A 27,162-nucleotide genomic window follows, 5' to 3' on the forward strand; every position below is an offset into this window, starting at 1 on the left:
TCATACCAAGACACAGGCCTATCCACAAAGAGACAGGGTACTTTCTCAGGGCATAGGTTATATGGAGAGCTTTCCTGTTTAAAGCGATGGGCTTCAAATGGTTATAGAGTCCCGAGAAAGGAATTTGAAAATTGTCTCCCAATTCAAGAGCTTTGAAAGAAAGCTTGTATGCTTCCCTGTCCATGGGCAGGAAGAAAATGTCACCTATGGGAAACTGAATCCTTAAGTTGGAATTACAAAAGGAAGAGGCATCCTAATGATTTTTCTGTGTAATTTGGAAAACTCCTGACTGAAACATAAAATGAAAAGTTGGTCTAGGAACAGGAAAATCCCAAGACCCTATCATCAGTAAATACACCCCTGCTTAAGTTGACTAAGACACACCATCAACTCAGGAAAAGTTAGATCCCTACAAATAAAATAACATTAAAGATCATATCAGCACAGATTATGATACTATAATGGAAAATAATCATAAAACATATTTGTTATATAAAAGTTATAAATTACTGTAATGCATATTCAACAGCTACCAAAATAGACAGCTATAATATTTTCCTAAAACTGGAATAATTGAACAACTTTAGAGTGTTTATAAAATAATCTTTAATTAAAGAGAGTTTTTAAACACAGTTTAAAATGTTAAATTAAAAAGAAGTGAAAAGGAAACAAACTGGAAAAAAAATGTTTAATGGATGTTTTAAAAATGGAATGGCCAATCAGGTAGTAGGAAATAGGTGACCAGAATTCAAGGGACGGTTCACGACGATAGACGAAGATTTGACAACAACCACATAGTTCCAATCTTAAGAAGACTTCCTTTGTAAACAAACCAACCACAGCTGAAGGTATCTTGGTACAGAATACATATCAGGAGGTAGAAATGATGGACAGCCATGTTAAATTCAAAAGGAAGAATACCAAGAACAATGATTGATGGAAATTTCTAGAGTTGGAAAATATCTAATATTTGAAAGAAGGAATTAAGCATTGTCCAGACTTTCAGTCACAGGGTATATTCTCTCTCTCTCTCCTTCTCCTTCTATATCCATATATTAAGTCACATTAAATAATGGGATTGATAGTGGGCCAATGAAACCTATGCCTTTTGGTTTGAAATTGTGATGCCAGCCAAATTTGACTTAATACTTTTCCCTTTCTTCATTTTTAGGGTGCTATTATTAGAACAAGTTGACAGTGAAATATACATGAAACTGAGAAAATCATGAGCAATGCAGTATGTCAGAATGAATACATTGTGTAGTATATTTGACTTTAATAGTGCATTTAAAATAATATGATAGGAGGATCTGATTTTGCCAGAATACATGAACTGAATAATTCATTTTATAATATAAATTTATCCATGGAATCAATGTGTAGTAGTTAGCTACTTTTTCTATATTTAATTTTCATTCATGTCATAAATTTTAATGGATTCTTTAAAGCAGATAGGTTATAAATTGTGAATTCATATAAATGATAATGCATAGTTGCATAAGACATATTCATGAGCAGACGTACACAGTAAAAATATTTCTTAAGGAATAATTGTACATTTCTTGATTTATCCTATGATTTAAATCTGAAATTGTAAATAGTCAACTCTTAATAATGGAGTATTTAAAGATAAGTAATGTAGTTTTACTTATAAAACTCACTATAGGTGTGCAAATGATAGATTCATATACGTTTGTAAGTATGGATTATACGTCAGTGTTTATAAATATGTGTATTTTGAAAATTTTATATCTGAGTTCATAAATTACAAGATAATTTCAACTACTTGTACTATAAGCAAGACTTTACCATTTTAAATAATTCAAGGCATGCTCATTTTGCCATGGAATTTTTAAAAATTTACAATTCAAGGAAATCATAATTAAAATCCTAGAGTAACACTGTAACAGTAATTAATAAAAACACATTGTTTTATAAATGTATGGAAAACACTGTCATCCTTAATAGTGTTATTATAGAGTTCATGGATTATTTTGAATGTCTGATACCTTTTCCTTTTAAAACTGCTGAGTAGAATTGATATGAAAATGACTTGGGGTTTTGGATAAATTAAATGCATTATAAATCCATGGTATGAATGTAGCTGCTATGTGGAAAATATAAATTTAAGTTTCTCAGTTGTATATATGGTATCTAGAATGAGTCCCACATAGATTTGTTCTATTTTTCTCAAGTTTGACCATAACTGTAGTATTACATTCAGTTCTGTACTCCACACCTTGAAAGATATTGATCGCCTTTAATGCATTCAGAGAAGAACAAAAAGTGTGGTAAAAATAAAAAGCAATTAAAGGAATAGGGGACATTTACTATAAAGACAAGAAGATGCCAGCAACATGATAACTTATCTCCAAAATTTGAAGGCCCATCATATGGAAGAGAGGTTAGATTTATGTTCTGTGGCTCTAAGTAGTAAAACTAGAAATAATGTGGGACTCCGAGGGGAGAACTATTTCAGTTCAGCACGTGGTAATGTTAAGTCTGCTGTGTGATGATGTAATTGGCAAAACACCTTTACTTAGATTTCCCTGAGTTGCTTCCAGTTTCATCTGGCTTTGATTTCTATCATTGCAGTGAAATCTCTACTACATTTGTTGTGATATTACACTTAGTAACTGATTTTGAGATGAGACACGCACCACAAAATGATGGAATGGGAGTGACGTTGAGAGTTACAAAGACATGGCTTTGAATTTGGCTTTGGTCACTGGGAGCTCTGTGAAACTAACCAGCCATTTCAGCTTCTTTGTTAAAGGGACTGATGACATTTTCTCAACTTTTCTGTTTTTGAACATTGCAGTCTAGTCTTCTGGCCACTCAAACTTCAGACCTCAGGGACAGAATCGTAGAGTAATCAAGTAATCATTGACTGAAAGCTGACTGCCTGTGCTGGAAATCTGGCTTTGCCACTTAATCGCCATGGGACCTGAGGGGAATCACAACTTCCATGAGTGTCAGTTTTCTCATCTATAAGATGGAGATAACGATAGCACCCATTTCATAGGTTTGTTGTAGAACTAAATGAGTAGCACATAAAGCTATAAAGTACATAGTAACTTGAATAAATATTTCTATTATTATTATTATTTATTGTTATTCTGCCCTTCATAATTCACTGATCATGCAACCTTTGTGCAATAATTCTTCAGATTCTGTTAACATTTCCCTAAAAAATGTGTTTTTTTCTTTTTTTTTTTTTACTATAATTGCATGTCAGATAATTTGACTTTTACAGATTCTGTTATACAAATCTTCTAACTGGTGCACTTTCTTCTGATTTCCTCCCTTCCAGTTCTGACTACAAATTATTGTCAAGCCTTCCCAGAAATTCTTCATCATTGTCCTATTCTACTCTATAAACTTTGAAAAATTCTGAAATAAAGCTCTTCCATAATCTGTTGACCCTACAACTTTCCAGATATACCAGCTCATTCTACAGAATCTTCTACTTCAGTCTCATTTTGTGTCTTTTTAAAATTTGTATTTCTGTTTGTCCCTAACCCTTTGGCTAAAAGGACTTGACACTATTTATGTTTTACTAGTCCTTTAAATATCAACCTGAACTTTATTTCATCATAATACTTTCCTGGGACTTCGGTGGTCTCTCCCTATTGTGAAATTTTATTATGATGACTATTCTACATATTCTCCTCAAAATGTATATCTCCTGCATTAAAATTTCTTTTATTTACATATTTTGTGACTTTTCCTGATATTTAGCACCAGTTTCGCCAAATAAATATGTTAAATGACTATTATGCACAGATATTTTACATAAAGTTTCTTCTCAATTAACTATTAATTATGCCCACACTATTAAAAGCTTTGCTTTGCACATACTAAGTTTTCAAATATGTGTAGTTGGCTGGCCTCACATCAACATGAATTTAAGTATACTTCAGTTTGTTAAGTTTGATCTCACCCTTAAACTTTCTCATCCTCAAAATTGTCCCTCTTTTTAGCACCTTACTGCAAAGGTGCTAAACATTATATTTGATGAATTAATTTCTGTTGTGCATAGTAGTTTCAGAAGCTTAAGTGAATTTTGTGTTGTTTGGTTTTGCATTAAGAATAGGTAGTTTGAGAAACAAATTGCACCCAAGTTGAAAAAGCATGGAATTCTGAATCCAAAGATCAAGGTCTTCATTTTGTTATTTCCTAGGTGTTTGACTATGAGCAAATTGTTTAATCTCCCTGAACCTCTTTCCCCTCATGTAGAATATGGGTAGTAATCCCAAGAAAATACAAGCCCCTGTGGGATATTTTTCTGTTTTGATCTTTGTTGTGTCCCAAATATCCAGAATAGTACCTGGTACAGAATCAATACTCATCGTATTTGATGAATGAACACCTCCTCCAAGAAAAGTGTTTATCAGGATGGAAAATATTGCTTGTGAATGTGTTCTGATGAAGGACGCTTTAGTTTTATGCAAAATATGATGTGAGTGCCTTAAGAAAAGGGCATATCATTTACCAACCTTCCTAGTGCCTGGCATATGGCAGGTGAACTATTGACTAAAGGACGCCTGAAGGTGGGAGTAGAGGCTGACAATAGTAATTCTTGTACTTGTACTTGCCATTGTACTAATATGTCATCATTTGCCTATAATTTTTCTCTTATCCTTTTAAGAATGCTATGACTGGTCTAATTTAGGAAACTAATTCGTATCTGAGAATCAAAGGTGACAGTAAAATACAATGCAGACAGGTAAAGTTATGTGTGTGTGTGTGTGTGTGTGTGTGTGTGTGAGGTTCTTGTAGAGATATATTAAAATATATGAAGATATTCACAGGAATTCAAAAAATGAAAACCTCCCTGTCTTGTTATACTATCTAGATTATTCATTACCATTCCAATTTGATAAATGTATTGCATTCCTAGTATGTGAACAGAGATGAATGTGAAACATTTACATTCTATCTGTTTTCTTAGGAAAACTAAGTTAGCTTTTAACAAGCCTGTTAACGAATGTATTCTTAGCTCCTCTACAAGTATAATAAATAAGATTTAGAGTGGGTGAGATCACATAGCTAAAAGGAAGCCAAAGTGTAAAGACAAGAATCTAGGCCATTAACTTCCAGGCAGTGTCAAACCACAATTGTAGTAATATCAGTACCATTTGTTTGAAGATTGTTGTGAATACTTAAGAAGACAAGTCTCACCTGTTCTCTTCATCGTTGTATCCTTATTGCCTATATTTCTTGAATAAGTGAATAAGTAAATGAATGCTATATTAGAAATTCAAATAAGTTGTTAAGGAAAAACTGAAGTGAAAAGATTTCTTTTGGGTGGGAGAATCTGAGGAAGTTTTTGGAAGATAAAGAATTCTCCTGGGATTTATGGGAATCTTGTTACATAAGGAGATGGGTTGTGTAAAGAGGTATTCTGTGCAGAGGACCAAGTATACTCCTGGATATCAAAGTAAAGAAAGGGAGCATGTTCAGGAACTAGAGGTTTGATGATGATAAAAGGGAAAGACATCAAATAGACAGTACTTAACAAGGTTATACCCTAGTGCAATAAAGCACCAAGCTTTGGAATTTTTTTTTCAGGAACCCCCATACTGCTTTCCATAATGGCTACACCAATTTACCTTCCTACCAGCAGTGTACAAAGAGGATCCCTTTTCTACACTTCCTCACCAACACTTGCTATTTCTTGTCTTTTGGATAGTGGCCATTCTGATATCTCTTAGCGGTTTTGATTTCCCTGACGATTAGTGATGTGGAACATTCTTTCTTGTGCCTGGTGGCCATCTGTAGATTTTCTTTGGAAAAATTTCTATTTCAGATCCTCTGCCCATTTTTTAGTTGGGTTATTTGTTTTTTGGTGTTGAGTCATATGAGTTCTTTGTGTATTTTGGATGTTAACCCTTTATCAGGCATGTCATTTACAAATATATTCTCCCATACCGTAGGTTGCCTTTTTGTTCTGTTGATGGTTCCCTTTGTTGTACAGAACACCATAATAGTTGTTAAATCATTGGTTTTGCTGGGGAAGGGGTGGGATGAGGGCTGGGACCTCCTATTCCATCATCTTGCTGACAACACTCTCTCCTAAGTTCTTCCTCTTGACACAGCTTTGAGGTCCTGGCTAGAGACTGGTCTGTTAGCCTTATTGAACAGCTGATTAAGTCTACCCTTCCACCACTTCCCTTATCAGGTCTCATAGTCTATGCAACTCTGTACCTGCCCTAATCACCATGGAACCAGGTCCAAAGACTTGGGAAGTCACTGTGCCCCTAAGCCCAAGAAGTCACTCTAATTCACCAACCCACAGGGAGCCTTTGAAACCTAGCGATCCTTGCCCTCTCTGCCATTCTAGCTCCAGCTTGCTGCTCCTCTGCCCCAGGGGTAACTAACTCTCTGTGTGGCCCTGCCAGGCAGCCTTCTGTCCTTTGGAGCTGTTAGTAACAAAAACTTCTGCCTTTCATCTTTACGAGTTCATTATATTATGTTCCACCATCAAAAGAATCTTTAAGTCTTGTAAAATAAATCCTGAGACAGATTTAGGATTACCTGGTAACTGAATAGAAGGATGGAGTGAAATATTTGGTGGGGTAGAGGGCACAAATATTTCCAAGGGATTATCAAGGATAAATATAAAATAAAAAGATATCCAAGGACAGAAGTTTGGAGGGTGCCCAAGTTTAAAGAATTTAAGGAATTGACTAAAGAGGAAAATATGCAAAGTGGTCTGAAAATAGCAGAAAATCTGGGAGAGTGAACTGTCTAAGCCAGGGATTATTATGGGGTCTGTATCCATATGAATTTTAAGAACCACTGCAATTGTTAAGAAATGAACAATAACAGGGATGAGTGCTCTAGCAGGGAAGAACATGAATGGGACTTAAAAGAGCTTAATGACTATTTAATTCACAAATTAATCCCCATGGCAACTTTTTTCACACAGTTAGTGGTTTGCTGTGTTCACATTGCATATCCCTTATTATGGCACTTACCTGCCATGCTGTCACGATCTGTTTCGTACATTAAAATGTAAGCACGATGAGGCTATAAATATGGACTTTTCTATGTATTAACTGTCTTTTTTTAACATCACACACAGTCTCTGAGGTAAAGCTGCTACTCATTGAGTGTGTGTTGAAGAAAACAAATGTTTATTTTACTCCAATGTTAACAGTTCAGTGCCCTTTGTATTCCAGAGTATTAACAGTGTGATGTTCTAGAATTGAAAGAGATCCCTTGTTGATATTTTGTTTCCCTAATATAGCTATGATAAGCTAGAGAAGCACAGCTCTTCAGTTACTTGAAAATGTGCCCTGCTTTGTATATCTATAATGTTTTACCTAGTATCTTTCCAAGAAGAGCTAGAGAAACTAGGGAATCTTGTGTCACAAATTCAGTATCAGTATGCTCCTTGCTTATCCCATCCCCACAGTCCACCTCCCTCTATAGGACATTTTGTGCAAAGATGTTATGTATGTGATTTGCAATCATAAATCCTTTCATTAGTAAGTCAGTAGGTGAAAATTGGTGCTTATGAGAACAGTGCTATGGGGAATAATTTTTCTAGGGAATAATTAACGTCATTTTGCCTGATGAATACTGAGTATATTCTTTACCCTAATAAATCGTCTTATAGCCTGTGTTTCTGGTCACACAACCAATTAAATAAGAAAATTGTATCTAGATTTAAAAAATGAAAACATACAGCAAACTAATACAGTACCTGTATTTATATTGATTTGCTTGCTACTCTGTACCCACCATTTGGACATTGGGGCTCTATCCCAGGTGAAAGGAGGACAGATGGAGTGTGCTACCTCCCAGCGAGGACTGCTTGTTTAAGTCACAGTGGTGGCAGAGTATTATTTGCTCATAGGAGAGTTAGAAGAGATAATGGGAATTAAGTCACTTTTGAAAAGCTCAATAGAATATTAAACTTTAAACAAAAACCTCCCAAAATATTAACAAGATGCTAACCCTTTAACAGTTGCTCTGACTCTGACTACATGTTAATATCATGTAAGGAACTTGGAAAGAATGCACCCATGCCTGTTGCCCCTGTCCAAAAATTTTGATCAAATTGTCCTGTGTTTCGCCAACATTTATTGTTAAATAATAAAAAGACTTAATGGTCTCCAGAAGAATGAAGGATGATCATAGTAAAATATTAGAAACATTCAAAGATTACAGCCATCCCTTTCTTCTGAACAGATTTTCTTGTGCTGGGCAAGACAATATCTGATTTTCAAAAAACAGAAAGGGAAGTAAAATAAAAGGAACCAAATGTGTTCATATTTCCATGTGAAATATGAGAATGAGATCTACATAAAAATGAATAAATATTTGCTTTTATTACCAATGCTGCTCCAAAATTGACAAAAATTTCATTGTTTGATTTTATGGGGCTTTTTTGTTTGTTTATATTTTTACATTTTAGAAATGAAAGGATAAACTTATGGTGTATGCTAGCTTTTATTTACAAATGCAAGACTGTTTAATGGAAAAAGGAAAATAAGTGAATTTAGATCATTCCCAAACTAGAGAAAAAATGAATTACAAATCTAATTGTAAGCAGCAAATGCTTTGTAGGACAAGAGTTCAAATGGACCCCGTTGCAGAGTTTTTAATGTGCAGCTGGGTTTGAGAATGTAGTTGGGGTTGAAAACACTGTTCTTTAACATCTATCTTTAAAAGGTTATAAAATAAATATTTCATTCACAGTAGAAATAGCTATGTACTAGAAGCACACTAAACAGAGCTGCAAGAAACCCAAGAAGGACTTTTAAAAAGAATGAGTAAATGAGAGACAACGTATTCCTAAATGTTGAAACATTTCCAATATTTTAAAGATGCCTGTTTGCATCAAACTAATTTATGTAATTCTAATAAAGCAGCCTGTGGGTCATCATTATTTTTTAAGAGTGAGAGGGATATCACAAAAGCTTTCTAAATTTTGTATACCTTTCTATTGACTCAGTAAGCTTAGGATTTTGCTGAGCATAAATAGAATCTTAATAAATATCTGCTAATAGATATCTTGTACGTTGGTAAGTAGTCAAGACCTCTTATTTGCTTTTAAACAGGCTATATAGTTGACACTTAAGTTGAGTATCAAATAACAAGTTATAAGAGTGTCTTTCTAAGTGTTTCTATTAGAAAAAGTTACTGAGTCCTAATAATTGAAAACTAAAAAAATCTTTAACCTTCCCATGGTCTTTAATAGACTCAACATTGAACTTTGATAATGTTTAATAATGTTTCAGTGCAGACACTGGGTTCTAACCTCGAGTGGAAGAGTAAGTTTCAAAGAGTCCTTTGTGGATTACCTATGAGAAATACAGCATTCATAGTCTTTTGGAAACATAACTCCAATCTAGACTCACTGGGAGTCAGTCTCCAGTAGAGCCAGACTTATCTCTTAAGTCAGTTCTAGCCCTGAGCCAAAAAGCTCATGTGAGTGAAGCATCTGTCAAAAACTATAGAAAAACGCAAGTGAGCAAAACACAGGTTTTTTTTCATTTTATTTTTCAGATTCCTATTTCTATTTTCTCCTTGACCATGTATCTTTCTGTTCCATCTTCCACTGAATTGTGAAATATGGTTATTGTGGGTAAAATTTGCATATTTCCAGAATCTCTCACCTGGCCTTAGTGTGCCTCCATATCAGTAGGTGTTTCCAAGGGGTGGAGAGAAGTAGTCTATCTCCATATCAATAGGTGATTACAAAAGGGGGTGGTGAACAAGCACACATCAGGACCAGAAAGGTTTGGTGGGGCCTTGGTAGCTGGGACAAAAGAGACACTGGCGAGCAAAAGTAGAAGACTGCTTGTAAGCAATAAATGGATTTCTCCCACTTTATTTCTCCCTTTGACTGATTTCGGTTTCAAAGGTTTGTTTACCCCAGGCTTGGAACCTTTTCCCTCCAGAGTTACAGTTACCTAAAAATATTAAGAATATTTTTCATAGATTTACATGGGATAATCAGTTACCACCTTCTAATAACAAAAACTTATGAACATCCCCTTGCAGTAAAATGGTAGGTAGATTTCTCCATACGACGAACATATACTCAGAAGGTTTATCATCTGTTAGTGGGTAATGATATGTTTTCTAGAAGTATCTGAAGAAAACTTTAAAAACACAGCAATCTTGCAGATGGAGACATAATATACAAACCTTCTGTGGAGCTATAAACATATTCATAGTGAGATACCACATAGAATGGGGACCCATTTTTCCCATTATGAATGAAAATTGGGATTGAATAATTCATAAGTGCCACTCAAATTCTTATAAGATAGTTTTATGATTCATTTCCAAGTCACAGGAATAACTTTAAATACTGAGAATTCGTTAAGAAAGGGAAATATCTAAAAGATTTTTTTTTAATTCCTAAAAACACATTTATAAGACCAAATGAAAATTAAGTTTCCTGGGTGGCATATATCCAAGTAACTAATTAAATGTCTTGGGATAAGAATCCCAAATCCTCAAATCAGCTTTTCTAAATTGTATTCTGAAAATACCAAATCTATAAGAATCCACCATTCTTCTATCTTTTTTTTTTTTTTGGTATCATTAATGTACAATCACATGAGCAACATATGGTTACCAGACTCCCTCCATTATCAAGTTCCCACCATATACTCCATTACAGTCACTGTCCATCAGCATAGTAAGATGCTATAGAGTCACTACTTGTCTTCTCTGTGTTGTACAGCCTTCCCTGTGCCCCCCTACCTACATTATGTGTGCTAATCGTAATGCCTGTTTTTCCCCCTTATCCCTCCCTTCCCACCCATCCTCCCCAGTCCCTTTCCCTTTGATAACTGTTAGTCCATTTTTTGGGTTCTGTGAGTCTGCTGCTGTTTTGTTCCTTCAGTTTTTTCTTTGCTGTTGTACTCCACAGATGATTGAAATCATTTGATACTTGTCTTTCTCCACCTGGCTTATTTCACTGAGCATAATACCCTCTGGCTCCATCCATGTTGTTGCAAATGGTAGGATTTGTTTTCTTCTTATGGCTGAATAATATTCCATTGTGTTTATGTACCACATCTTCTTTATCCATTCATCTACTGATGGACACTTAGGTTGCTTCCATTTCTTGGCTATTGCAAATAGTGCTGCAATAAACATAGGTGTGTGTATGAATTTTTCAAACTGGGCTGCTGCATTCTTAGGGTAAATTCCTAGGAGTGGAATTCCTGGGTCAAATGGTATTTGTATTTTGAGTTTTTTGAGGAACCTCCATACCTCTTTCCACAATGGTTGAACTAATTTACATTCCCACTAGCAGTGTAGGAGGGTTCCCCTTTCTCCACAACCTCACTAACATTTGTTGTTGTTTGTCTTTTGGATGGTGGCCATCCTAACTGGTGTGAGATAATATCTCATTGTGGTTTTAATTTTCATTTCTCTGATAATTAGCGATGTGAAGCATCTTTTCATGTGCTTGTTGGCCATCTGAATATCTTCTTTGGAGAAGTATCTGTTCAGTTCCTCTGCCCATTTTTGTATTGGATTATTTGCTTTTTTTTGTTGAGGTGCATGAGTGCTTTATATATCTTGGATGTCAACCCCTTATCGGGTATGTCATTTATGAATATATTCTCCCATACTGTAGGATGTTTTTTTTTCTACTGATGGTATCCATGGCTGTACAGAAGCTTTTCAGCTTGATATAGTCCCACTTGTTCATTTTTGCTTTTGTTTCCCTTGCCTGGGGAGATATGCTCATGAAGAAGTTGCTGATGTTTATGTCCAAGATATTTTTGCCTGTGTTTTATTCAAAAAGTTTTACAGTTTCATGACTTACATTCAGGTCTTTGATCCACTTTGAGTTTACTTTTGCATATGGGGTTAGACAATAATCCAGTTTCATTCTCTTGCATGTAGCTGTCCAGTTTTGCCAACATCAGCTGTTGAAGAGGCTGTCATTTCCCCATTGCATGTCCATGGCTCCTTTATCATATATTAATTGACCATATATGCTTGGGTTTATATCTGGGCTCTCTAGTCTGTTCCACTGGTCTGTGGCTCTGTTCTTGTGCCAGTACCAAATTGTCTTGATTACTGTGGCTTTGTAGTAGAGCTTGAAGTTGGGAAGCGAGAACCCCCCTGCTTTATTCTTCCTTCTCAGGATTGCTTTGGCTCTTTGGGGTCACCACTCCTCTTTTCTTAAAAGAAAGATAATGGAGGGAAGAAAGGAGGGAAGAGAGAGAAAGAGAAAGAGAGGGAAAGGAAGGAATTCAAGAAAGATAGAATGGAAAGGAAAAAAGAAAGGCACACACAAAGAAAAAATGAAGAAACAAAGAGAAAGAAAGATTTGCTTGTTCCATTTCAAACAAGCTTTGGCTTGTTTAGACATTTTACAGGATTTCTTAATTCCATTAATATGATTCTGAGCAATGTTACTTATAAGCAGAATCACATATGTATTATTTCCCAAACTTATTTGGCCACACACAACTTTTTTATTACCAAATATTTGTTAATGTCCTATAGAGTTCATTTAGGAAATACCCCCTGAAGTAATTAGAGTTTCTTAGAACAGTTAACATTATTCTTTTAATCATTCCAAGTCTATGACATATATTTCTTTTTGAATATTAAATTAGAACCTTCCTAAATTGCTATGGTAATGAAAAACAGGAAATACCTTTCTTTTTCTTAGACTAATATGTAATATATTATTTCATTGAGAACTAAAACTGCAATCCTGGGCCCAACAATTATTATGTTTGCCAAGAAAAAGCAGTTATCTAATTTACCCCATGGGTGAGTAATGATTTTTTAAAATTATTATTGTTCAATTACTCTTCATTTTTATTAATATGTCTCTTTATACATTTTCAATGGGCGCTTAGAATGATTTTTTTGAGGAATTAACTATTAAATTCATAGCTGGATACATGTTACTTTCATTTCTTAATGCTGTTTTATAAAATGGAGCAGAGCTGTCACTGGCTAATTTATTTCCATGCCAAACCATTTAAACTCTCCAGAGAAACTTCTGTTTAAATAAGGCATGCCTGACCAAGAAAGGTTGTCATGTATTAACTATCTCTGTGGGAGTTGATGTTAAAAGTATAATTGGTCCAGTGGAGGGGCAGAGAATAAGTTCTTCTATTCACAGTCAGAAAAGCAGATCCCAGTCATCTTTGCATGTAAGTGTGTTGTCACTTCTAAGTAAGAAAGTGCCACCATACATAATTAGCAGTAGGAAGACTTCTGCTTTATAAAACTGCAGGGCTTTTACTACCCTAAGTATAAAAGTCCTCCTAATATGCATTCACTGATTGCCACTTATCTGTTAGAGTGTGAGGGTGCCCTCTCAAAATTTTTTTTCTTATCAAAGAGAGAATCAGATTTTCTCTGATTGTTTCCTTTTTCTTTGTCTTCTCAATTCTTCATGATATTGTATTCCTCCTGGTATTTCAGATTTTCTTCTAATACAGAACAAGCATTTATGCTGTGGAATTTCAAAGTTATTCCTGTGCTATATACAGGAGAGTTCTCCAAAGCTACACAAACAAAACCATTTTTAATGGGGGAGATAAAAGATAAAAGACAGCTTCAATTGCCAGGAGAGTGAGAATCCTTCTAGGGTTTTTAATCCAGTTGAAACAAGGTTTTAATTTCTTTTTTTTTCTTCAAGGTTTTAATTTCTTAATCATAGTATAGAAAGACCAGTGCAATGGAGAGTCAAAACTGTTTATCCCCTCCCTCTTTAAGTATCTCTACTCAGCAATAGTTTCAAACGGGATGAAGTACTTTATACAGTTCTTCACTGTGATTACTCATTGTTGATACTGCAAACCACAGAGGCATTTGCAACCTAAATCTTAGTTTATTTTAGAAAATGTTTAATTTTCCCCTGGCAACACAATTTATTGTTTCTATTGACTTTCCAATAGCATTAGGTCAGACCAGCTTTTTCAGTTTTCAGGAATGATGGCTTAATACCATCTCTTTTCTCTCTTACACACAGAAAAAAGTACAAGAGGTAGTGGGTGATTTGATTTTTAACTTTTTGATGGTCAGACAATATGAATTGTATTATATCAATTCTTTGAAATGTATTGAGGCTTAGGAGTGGCCTAGCATCTAATCAATTTTTATAAGTTTAATGAATACATTATCTCTGCTTGTTCATTGTAGCACCAGAATGTAGAAAGATTATTTTTGTATTTACAATCTTCCATATCCTTGCTAAAATTTTTGATCTATTCAATCTCAACTGATCTGATCTGATAGAATATTGTAAGAATTTCCCACTGTGACTAGTGGGTTTGTTAATATCTCCGTATTTGAACAGGTTTTGCTTCATATACTTCTTGAAGATACCAGTAAATTAATTATTTTAATATATCCTTATCCAATTGTTTCCTTTAGTACATAATACTAAAATTCATCTCTATTAATGCTTCTACTTCATAACAGATAAAATTCTATTTTATCTAATGTCAGTGTTGCTAAAAACAATTTTCCTTTGTTTAGCATTTGGGTGGTATCTATATTTTCCATGTCTTTATTATTTAGCTGTTCTTTTGCTCTTGTTTTTGATGTGCTCAAATGATTTTACTTTGTTTTAGATGATCTTATACTGTGTTTTCTGTTCATAGCCCCTCTTGTTTGCTTCTCCCTTTTAACTCCTTTCTTGCCTTCTGTTAATTGATATATATGTTGATAATTGTCATTTATGTTTCTCTCTGAGTTAGAAATCTATAGGTTGTATTTTTAGTATTTAGTCTTTGTATTTACATTTTAATCTTTATATTTACATATAGATTTGTCTAACAAAAAAAGTAATTAAATATCTTTATCTTCCTTGGGAAGAAGATAATGACTTCATCAGTCTTCCCTCCTACCACCATCCCAATCCAATCTTATTAGCATCTTGAGATGTAATTTCATTTTTGGTAGGTGATTTGTTCCATTTTACAGATAATCAAGTCATGGAAAACAATTTCCTGAGTAAAAGAAAAGGTTTAGGGTAACTCACTCAGCACAAATGTTTTTGAAAGAAGGCTCTTAACTTCTGCCTTTACCGTCTATCCTGGAAGATATTTGTAAGGATTCAGTTGAAGAAAGTCATTCTCACTCCCAAGTCTTATGAATTCAACTTCTCTGCTTTATATGTATCTTACAAATTTCTTTGTATCTGAGGTTCTGTGGCAGGATAAAGAGTGTTGGTTGACTTTGCTCATCAACACAGGAAGCAGAGTAGCAAAGCCTCTTGCCATTTAGATGCTTTCCCAATTTTACTCATTTTGTGTGTGCCATGGAAAAGTCTGAGAGCTTTATTACTCATTGAAGCAAAATGTCATGCATTATTTCCCACAATAGTTCCAAGATTAAGCCCATCTGTTTATTTTATAATTTACATGTGTGTTTGCAGGTGACCTTTGTGCAATATTCATTTTGTTTTCTTCTTCCTAGTAAAATTTGGACTTAATGGCTGAGCAAGTGGTACCACCTTCAGTTATCATACTTGGTTTGAAAGTATATGAGTATTACACCCCAATATGTCTTACTGACCCCAGAGAAGAGAGAATGGTCTTTTACACTAACTACATTTCATCCACTTTTGTTTCCCATTTGGGACAAGGGAGAGTATACCTTTATACATTAGAGGCTATATACAATAACCAGGAGGGAAATGCTCATATTTGGCTTCAAAGCTGATTTATAAAATCCTGCTGGAAAGTTTGTTGATCACTGCTAAGTGACAATGAATTACTAATTTATAGATAGGTAGCATCTCAAACCTGGGTTCCTCCTAATTTAAGGACTCAAATTAAGAAAATCTTACAAATAAACTCATGTATATTAATAAACAGGAGATCTACTTCGTTAGCTTATAGAAAATTCCTTTTCCACATTTTTCTGGTGGGAAGTAAATTTGAGAATCAAGTACATTAGGTAATTAATATATAGAAATCTTACCATCTGGTCAGCTTTCCTGGATTTCTAGCTTCATGATATCTGTGTACACGACACCCTCTATAAAAATATTGTGGAAATGTATACGCTCAGTATACATAGAAAAGTGTATCACTATACTGTGCATACATTTCCATTCTGAAATATACATAGAAAAATGATTTTACTTACCATAAGAAGGTGATATAAATATAAACAAGCAAATATTAAATACCAGTATTAGAATTTATCTGAATACTATTGCCTGACAAATCCTGAGTCTGAGATCATTTTTCTCTTTTTGAGAAGGATTACCTACAAGAGAGGTATTAATGATAGCACCAAAATGAATTTTTTCTTGCCAAAAATGAGGGAGAGAGAGAGAGAGAAAATGAGAGATACGAAAAAAGAAAAGAATAACTTTCTCACTGGCAGCTCAGTGGGATTTGTTGCAACTCCTCCATTCAAATCTGCATGTGTCCCTCTTCCTGCCAGGAGTGAAGAGCCCCTCTGTGGGAAGCTCTCATGCCACAGGTTGTTGCTCTACTACCATCCATACAAGAGCCTGTCCACTCTGACCAGCTGAATGGAAGTTAATATTCTGAGGTGTTTTCCAAGACCCATTCCTTTTATATCAACCATTCACAAGGGAAAATTAGCATTATTCTTACTTACATTTACAAAAAAAAAAAAAATTAATGACTTCAAAGATTAAATGGCCAACTAAGAAAATCATAAGTAACCATGTGTCAAGGAACAGAAAATTCACATAACCATTGATAATATTTGTGAAGAACTTAACGGGAAATGCTCAAAATAAAATAAGTGAAAATATATATATCATTTGGTGTGCATAGATATATATTTACATACAGAGATGGACCAGTGGGGGACAATGCATCAAAATGTTCACAATGAATTTATATTACTTAGATTATCAGTGACATGAAATTATTTTCAGGATATATCAGCCTATTTTATAATAAGCATATATGACTTACATATTCTAAAAACAACTAAAAAAATTATTAATATATATAAAAAAACAGCAGTGATGTTTAGAATCCAGACCTAAAATGCTCCAAAATTTAAGAATATGTATCTCGTTATTTAAGATGGAAGAAGACAAAAGTAAAAATAAAGATGAATGATAGTCTCTATAATATAAATTATCCATCCTGGAAGATGTTTTGAAATAAATTTGTGAGACTTGAAATAACCTTATTCAGAATAGCAATTTGTATTTCAGCAATAGGCTATAAGAAAAAAATTATGACTTAATTGTAGGTAAAACTGTCAAAGTAATATGATAACAGGGGAGCAATCTGGAATAAATATTGGTATACATTTTTTAAAAATGTAAATGTCATGAAAAAATGATCATTTAGATATTGATTGGGTAATATTACAGACATTTTAATACTTTTAAAATGTAAATACTTGATTGGTTGAATGTATTCTAATAAATAAGCATAAGGTGGGAATAAAAAATAATAGTTCTTCCATATGAAAGTTTTATCATGAGTATTTTCTAAAATGAATGGATTTTATTAAAATAAAATGAGATTTGACAGTTATATTTGTGTAACTTTTTGAATCATTATTAATGATAGCATGACTCTTTCATTCTGTCTGTAAAAGAAGATAAGATTCATATACTAGATTTAAATGACCAGAAGTTGCAGAAAATGTTAGTTAAGTAAGAAAAAGTTATGAACAGCCATATTTCTCCTTCATCCCAATTTTTCAAATAAGTCTGTTTTCAACTTTTAAACCAATTAACTGAAGTCAATGTACTTGTCTCCAAAGTAGGATTATGAATTATTACCTGGTTAAATATTCAAAAGAGATTTTTCACATGCTGGCTATGAGGATTTTAAATAAGAACAATGTTGGTTGGAAAGTTCAAGAATAATTTTCTTGCAGAGACAGTGTACTGGTCTTGGCTTTGAACTGGGCAAGAGAGGAAAAAAATATATTACAAAGGGTGTACAAACTCCTGCTTGTTTGGGGAAGGGTTTGAGTTTCACTGAAGTACTAGTGTCTTTCAAAATCCTCATTCACTTCTCACCAAGAAAGACTGTGATTTGGGAGAAGGAAGTGGGTATGTGGATTTAAGGTTCTTCAGCTCTCCTTGTTATCTGTTTGGAAGAACACATTTTACACCTACATTCAAAGAGAAACACACCAAGGATAAGTAAAATATTATTAAAAATGGTTTTCTATAGAAAATGAGGCAGCCAGTTAAAAGGAATACAATAAAAGTTTAGCTTCTCTAAATACAACTTGTCTATAATTTTTAATTTAGAATCATTTAATGTTGCACATGTTAAAAAAAAACTATTAAATCAGAAGAAAAAAACCATTTTAAATATGGCAATATGGATGGCATGTTATCATGTAACTGTACAGAGGAAAAATATATTTCAAAACACTCTAAAACACAGTATTTGCACTTTACTTCCAGTTTTTATTGGTCATCATGACATATATATATTTGAAGCTATAATGTGTGTATTGTAAGATATACTAAATAAAGTAATTACGTTGGTGTCTTTAAGGCAAAATATGTAAAAAAAAAAAATTAAAACACTGGTGATCTTACATTTGAAATGGAAATGGCAATAGGAACTCCTGATTTTTCTCAATAGAATCACATTTCTTTGTGCAATTTCAAGTCCAAGAAGCAATAACAAATCATTTGCAATAAACTCACCTATGACCTGGATGATAATCTATAAATAGCATTTCCTACAAAAAATAAGGTAGCCTTGGTGGGACAAAAAGGATTTATTCCAGACCTGGGGAAGAAAATGTGCAGTTAACTTATGGTTATCTTGCAGTGTCAAAAACAAAAGATGATATGTAAAATAACTGGTTATATCCAAGAAAGCAAAGGAATCAAGAGACAGTTTGTAGGTTAAAAAGGATAGGAGAATTTTGAATGCACTGACCAAAACATATAGAAATCTAAGAGTCATAATGATCCTCAAGTAAATTGTAGGCACCAGTTGGAAAACTAACTCATTATTCTGAAAAGTGGTAAATGAAGAGAAAGGAGGGAACATTGGCTTTGCTTTGTTTATACTGTTGGATGACCAGCAGTTTTTAAGAGAAAGTCTTAACATAAAACAAAAATCACAGGTAATAAATGCAGGAGGAGTGATAAAATTTTTTTATATTACTATTTTGCAGTCTCTAATGACATAATGGATCTAGGAAATGATCAATAGTGAGTGCTAAAAGCATTCAGTGAAAGGCTGATGGGGAAATTTATAAAAGAAGAATGAATCTGATGTATTATATTTCTGTTGCTGTCATAATAAATTACCACAAATTTAGAGGCTTAAAACAACACTAATTTATTATCTCACAGGTCTGTAGATCAGAAGTCTGGTGTGGCTCAGTTCTCTTATCTAGACTTCACAAGTCAGAAATCAAGCTGTCAGTGGAGCTGCATTTTTTTCTGGAGGCTGTTGTGATGAATCTACTTCCAAACTCATTTAGGTTCTTGGCTGAACTCAGTTCCATGCAGTTGTAGGACTCAGCCCCATTTGCTCCCTGTCTTTAGGCTGAGGGGTCATTCCCACCTTCCAGGGCCATCTGTGTATGTCAGCTCCTGGTTCCCATCCTCTGTGTTTGTAGTCTTGATGGTCTAATCCTTCCCCTTCCACCTCATGTCTCCTGCTACCTCTTCTCTCTGACCTCAGCCTGAGAAACTTCTTTGCTTTTAAGGGCTCAGGTGATTAGATTGGGTCCACTCAAATAATCCAAGACAATCTCTATATCATAATTAGATCTGCAAAGTCCATTTAGTGCCCTCAAAACTGTGAGACTTAACTTTAGGCAACCAGTTTCCTAGTATCAGAGAAAATCCCTTTCTGCTTTCAGCAGGGGCAGTGGGGGAGGGAATCACTTGGAAATATCCCAGAGCCCTCTGTTCTTCTGAACAAGCCTGAGCTTAGGGGAAACTAGTTAACCAGAACCGAACCTGCTACAATATTATCAGAGCCCAGCCTCCCTGGGGAAGGGAGGTAACCAAATCCAACCCACTCTAGCCATTCTCTTTCCTAAGTGGGGAGAAAGGAAACAGAGAACCATTTGTGAAGTTCACAGCCCAGTGGCAAAGGCTCAGGAAAAGACTGGGACCTTATCACAGGACTGCAGACTGCTTCCTCCCCCCATCCCCGTCCGCACACACTTTAAAGATTTACCAAGAAAAAATGACACGGCATTCCAAAAGGCCAAAGAACAGTCTGAAGAAACAGAGAAGGCATCAGAACCAGACATGGCAGGAATTATCAGATAGAAATTTAAAACAACTATGATTAATATGCCAGGAGCTCTAATGGATAAAGACAGCACGTAAGAACAGATGGGCAATGTAAGCAGAGAGATGAAACTCCTAAGAAAGAGTCAAAAATAAATGCTAGAGATGAAACGTGTTTTAAGACAAAGAATGCCTCTGATGGGCTTTCCAGGAAATAGAACACATGTGAGGAAATAGTCTCTTTGTTAGAGGAGAACTCAATAGAAATGTCCCAAATCAGAAAGAACAGAGAACAAAGACTGAACAAACCAGAACTGAATATCCATGGGCTGCAGGACAACTTCGAAAGAAGTTGCACATAATGGGAATACCAGAAAGAAAAGGAAAAGCAGCAAGAGATATTTGAAACAATAATGACTAAGAATTTCCCCAAATTAATGCCAGACACCAAACCACAGATTCAGAAAGCTTAGAGAACACCAAACAGGGTAAAAAAAAAAATTTCAAAGAAATGATTATTTTTTTTGAAAAAAGATTTAAGAAATCTTCAGCAGAAAATCAAAGAAAAACATCAGGGATTGCTAGGGATTGGGCTAGGGATGCACAGGTGGGGCACAGAGGATTTTTTGGGCAGTGTAAATACTCTGTGTGATCCCCTAATGGTGGATACATGTCATCATACCTTTGTCCAAACCCAGATATCATACAACATTAAGAGTGACCCCTAATGTAAACTATGGACTCTGAGGGATCATGGTGTGTATGGCAGTTCATCAATTGTCACAAATGTACAGCTCTGGTGGGGGATGTTGATAATGGAAGAGGCTATGCATGTGTGAGGGCAGGGGGTATAGGAGAAACCTCAGTGACTTCCTCTCAATTTTGCTGGGAACTTAGTAAAGTTACAACTTTAAAAAGATACCAAAGCTAGGTATTTCAAAACTTTCACAAAAAAAGAAGTAGAAAAAAGCAAATAACCAATTGGAGATGGGATGACGTATGGAAGAAAATTGCCAAAATGTTAACTGTTGATGCTGGATGATAGGTACATGGAGTTTTATTACATTATTATAAAATTATTTGTATCTATGCTTCCATGATAGAAGGAATAAATATACTACCACCTTGGAGTTTCCCAGAGTAGTGCTTCAATTGCATTTGAGAATGAATCTCATGTTTCTCATCCAGGCTTCTAGCTTCTCTGTCTCCCAGATTCATGACATGGCCACTTGGCTTGGAGCAAAGTCTTAGTTGGTGACTACAACTGGTGAAACCAATGTTACTTTAGGGGTATGGGGAAGAGAACCTGTTTTCCAATATCTAAATGACCACTCTTTGTGAGTGAATCTATAAAGAGAAGCGGTCATTTGTATCATTTGGCATCCATTACTAGCTCTCTAACAAAGACCCATTCCCAGCTTGCTGAGACACCAGGCCACCTCCCTGTTAGTACGTTTGCTGCATCCAGGCAGAAGCATATGTACCGAGTTGTACTACCTCTTGACCTATTTCAGTCTTGCCAGTAAGATCTTACTCTATTTCTATCATGACTTTGACCCCTCCAAGTCTCAAAGTTTGGCATGTAAAGCAGTTTTGATGAAATGTCAGTCCTATTATAAATAGAACACTAGTGTAACTTACCATAAATGGAAGCTAATAATAAAAGTAATCAAGATAAAAACTTAGTAATGTTATTAACATTTATTTAAATATCCTCATTCTCTGAGTTGGGAGACTGTTTCAGTTGCTGCTGTAAGATGAAACCCTTCTCAAATGATAACAGGGGCAAATTCAATTTCCACCCTTACTACTTTATGTTGTTTCTGTTATCTTTGACCCCATTCAATTACAATGGTAAAAATATCATATTTGCTCCTTTTTAAAAGACTGGATTTTTCAGGGTTGCCCGTGTTTACTCTGCCTCCTTAGGACACACAGAGATCATTCCTGAGTATCACCAAGACATAAGGGAACTGTAGCAACAATACCGAATCTTTGTCAGGGTCTGTATATTGCTCCTATAATTTTCTTCTTTCTTTTTCATTTTTTTATCATATAACGTACCCATTGTCTCCATATGCTCTGAATAAAATCAGTCGTTAATTAGCATAACCCCTATTGGTACATTCATGGACTGTCAGGCCCTTTACTTTTGGCAACCTCATAGATTACTACATATTCTAAAAATAATCCCCAGTTGAGTTTGTTGCCTGATCACGGAGCAATCAGCTCTCAAGTTAGCAAACATAGTCTCAACTTCAGCTTAACCAAGGCAATGTGTGGGTTATTATAGCTATCATAATTTGGACCAGACAAGTGTCCTGAAGGACATGCCCAATATACCCTGGAGCAAACAATTTAAGCTGGATGGTCAACATAATAGAATGAAAGACAAGAGAAAGAAAATTAATTACAAATGTTTGGAGGATAACATCAGCAGACAAACATTTTGAAATATGTTGTTTAAAAAAAATGTAGGAGAGAACAAAACAGTGATCAGGATTCTAGTGAAGGCAGACCTGAGTAAATTTGAAGGTATTGCTCAAAGGGTACAGGGAAAAAAGATTGGCACTTTTGACAAAGGAGGGAATGTCTGATCCATTCAGAATTAGGAACATAGTAGAATGTTAGCCTATTTCAGGTATAAATGAAAACGGACTATTGACGCTGTGAGAAAATATACAACTCTTCAATCTCACTAGAAATACTGTGTTGAAGAAATATGACATATAAACAGTGCTCATCTGGAGGAATAGAATTGACATTGATGTAATAGTGTCTGCAGTTCAAAATGATAGGGAAAAGGAAGATTGTTTTCAGTTCAAATAATACCTTATTGGTTCAGTTCTTATTTTCTTAGCTTGATGACAAAGAAGATGTGGCACATATATATATATATGTGTAAACATATATATATATATATATACACACACACACACACAATGTAATATTGTTCAGCCATTAGAAAGAAGGAAATCCTGCCACTTGAGACATGGATGGATCTTGAGCAAATTATGCTACGTGAAATAAAGTCAGACAGAGAAAGACAAATGTTGTATGATATCACTTACATGTGAAATCTAAAAAAGCCAAATTCAAAGAAACAGAAGTTGAATGATGGTTCCCAAGGCTGGGAGGTGAAGTAAATGAGATGTTGATCAAAGGGTAAAAACTTGAATTTATGAGATGAAAAATTCTAGGGGTCTAATGCACAGCAATGTGATTATAGTTAACAATCCTGTGTGATAGTCTGGAAAGTTGCTAAGAGAGTAACACTTAAATGTTTTCACCAAAAAAAAGAAATAGTAATTATGTGATGTTAGTTAATGTAATTAGTTAACCCTATTATGGGAATCATATTGTGATATAAAAGTATATCAGATCAACAGGTTATACACCTTACACTTATAAAGTGTTATATGTAAATTATATTTCAGTAAAGCTGGGGGGAAAAAAGATAATATGTGTTGACTCAAAAGGAGCATTAGACATTACATTAAAATAGCTACTAATCATGAAAGTTAAAGGTGTTTGAAATTTCAAGTAAAAATATTACATAGCATACTATGACCTCGTATCATAAAACTGATTTGCTATTATAATAACTATACAACTAAAAATAAACCTTAGGGCTGCAATACATTTCCTTTCTGAGCTGATCCTGAAAGTCTGGTCTTCAAGAGACCAACAAAGTAGTCATCAGATTAGCTCTGTGCAGAAGCGGGCACAGAAGGGACTGAACAGGTGAGAGGGTGCATGACAGTCTTTTAGAAGACTAATCACTTTGACTTGTGAAGAAAGAAAAGACACCATCTGTGTGGTCACCCTTGTTAACCTTCTGCTTTGAAAAGGAAAGATAAACGAAATGCTGAGAATGGGTAAATGAACACAAACCATACTTGCACCAGGGCTATTGAAAATCAAGATAAAGACGAGTAACCTTGCCTCTGTCATGCTTAATTATATGCGTTTATGTAGTTCGTTATCTTTATGACTGAGAAACATTTGGGAAAATGCTGTGCATCAACTCTTTAAATCAACTGATTTAAATCTGAAACCAGTCTACTTTTATGCATCAAAATTATGTTTTAAATAACAATTTAATTAAATTGCTGATGTTAGTGAGCTATTTAGTAAGTAGTATTTTAACCATGGCTCTTACTTTTATGTCTGAGTAATTTTTAATAACCAATGAGGGAGAGAGGAAGTCTTGATTTTTACATGCCACTTAGCAAAAAAAGAAAGGAGGAAAATTTTAATGATAATTAAGCCATACATATTTTCTTGGTTTGACTAAAGCTGTGAAAGGATAATATTGTTTTTTATGACTACCAGTCTTTGTTCAATATCATTTGACTGTTTTAATTTCTTGGCCCCTTAAGATGCTCATTTCTTTCCTCCCATCATATTCTGCTCAAGGGAAGAGAACTAATATTATGCAGATCCTCAGAGGTCAGTGTAAATATAGATATCCAGTCACAGTACTTTCTTATTTCTCTTGAGGGCCTCAAATTTAGTGTCAAGCCAGGTATTTGACCAATCTGTATTTCCCTGTGATTACTACATCTTACTTTGAACTCAGTATCTGTCGTCTGTATTGTTTAGCTAATAAATTTGCCCTATTTCCTTCTTATATTTCCTTGCCTCATCTCTAGCACATGCCATGTTCTTATTAAATGTGTGTTTGTATTTGCTAGCTATTTCATTATCCATAGGATAAAATTGAAACTTTAGTATAGCATGTAAAGTCCTCTACAATTTGACTGAAACTAGTGTCCTCATCTCCTTTGTATTGATCTCATATCCTGTGTGTCAGCCAAAGTTCCTTACACACTCGTCCTTTGGCCTAGAATGCACACATCTCACCCCTCCATTCTCCCAAGGCTAACTAACCTTCAATACCCAGTCTGCTTTGCCCACATGCCTCCTTAGGCGAATCCTCCCATAATGTCCGTAGCAGAGTCTCCTCCAGCACCCTCGTTTTGTTAGAGCAGAGCCTCAAGTAATTTCTTCAGCAAAGGAGAATGGAAGGCAAACTTCTTAACTCCATGAATACTGAAGATATCTATGTTGTGTTCATACTTGATTGAGATAAAAAGTAGATTTAGATCATTGTGAAGATACAGAGGAAGGCTTTTTTTTTCATATTTACTTACAGATTTAGTGTCCAATTAAACTGTAAATTTAAAGAGAAAATAAGGGATGACATATATATTCTTTAGTAATGTACATATATCCCAAAGATGATATTATTATGTTTTAATTGTAATGCATTATATTAGTTTATTATAAAGGAACACAATTCTTTATAAAGTTATTATATGTCTGCTTCTCCATTCTAGAATGGAAGACACTTGTGGACAAACACTGTGTCCTATGGGTTTTTCTAAACACAGAGCATCACTAAAAATAAATGATTCAAATAATTAAGTGCAGGTAATAAGAATTAATATTATTTTCGATATACTAACTCAGTGTTTTCTCATGGCATTTTCTCTTAGTTCAGATAGAATGGAGAAATATCTCTTAAGAGCTAAACTCGTAAGTTTTGAGTCTATCTGAAATTTTAGAAAACTCATTTGCAGCTTCATCTTAGATTCTAAACACGATCTTTTACTCTTTGGAAACTATAGTAATATCATTTCTAAATATCTACTATGTGTTCATTTTCTGATACCTTGGGACAAAGGGTATCTCTTTTTGGTGTTTTAAAGAAAGTGATTAAAAATATGTTAGGTAGCCTTGAAGAAGAAAATGTAGCCCCATATCTTGAGATTCCTACTGAAGAACACATAGTAAGAGGGAGTGAGTCCTGATATTAGACAACACATAAGAATTAAAAACACAGGGAGACATGCCCATAGAAGAATCAGCTTCAGATGGGGAAAGACAAGACAGTGTCAAGGTTTAGTAATTTCAAGTTTTCAATGAGGAAAATATTAGGTGCATGACATCCAGAATTGTGGAGACAATTATTTCATTATCTAATGTATGTGATGACTGCTCTGCTTGCTATGAATTTAGTAGCAAAGGTGGCACACTGGAAACTTAGTGTCCGCAAAGTCAGAATGGTCAGAGGTCAGGTGGCTTATCATGGGTAACAGAGAAGCAGCAGCTGAGAAAGGGTTCAAGGGCAATATTCAGGGAGTTCAGCCTTCAAAGAAACTGCTAATTTGTATAAATCTCCCCTACCTGCCACCTGTTAAAGTAAAGGGACATAGAACAACAGGTAAATAACTATCTGTAATTCTATTTCTGACCTTTAATGTTACTTTATGAGGCATTAAGAATGGACTTAAAAGGGAATTTAGCATTTTTTGTTAATGATCACATACATGGCCAAAAGGGAAATTTAGTGGATTTGGTCATCTGTGTATTTTATATACTGAGCTTATTGTTGTAGTCTTGGTTGTAATATTTACTTTTCTCCAAATCCTATTTCTAGTCCCCTCAGTGCACTAACTCTGAGATAGTCTACCAAAATTTATTCATGTGTCCAAACTTCTATTTTTTCAGCCTGAAATTTCACTTGGAGGGGTCATGGAGATTTAACCAGATTTAGAACACCAAGCAATTGCTGGTAATAGAAAGGCAGAGTAAAAAATAATGAACAGTGCCCCATTCATTCAAAATGTATACTTTAATCCTTAGTAAAATAAAATGTAAATAACAAGGTTATTTTAGACATTTATAGAGCATTTAATGTGCATACAGAAGCATTATTTGTTGTAATTCATTTAAACCAGGATTCTACTAGTATAAAGCAAATCCATTAGATACACATGAATATTAGGGTGCATTAAAATTTAATTAAATAAGCTATTGTATCCTATTTTCTATCTATTTTGTTAGAACATTCAATATGAAAAACTCAGAAAAATCATTGAATGTGTTCACACATATTAAATTGGGATTTAAGAAACTTCAGTTTCCTTTGTTGTCAATGAAATCTTTTTTGTATTATGCTACTATTC

Source organism: Manis pentadactyla, chromosome 10 (assembly GCF_030020395.1).
Source record: "Manis pentadactyla isolate mManPen7 chromosome 10, mManPen7.hap1, whole genome shotgun sequence".
Lineage (NCBI taxonomy): Eukaryota > Metazoa > Chordata > Mammalia > Pholidota > Manidae > Manis > Manis pentadactyla.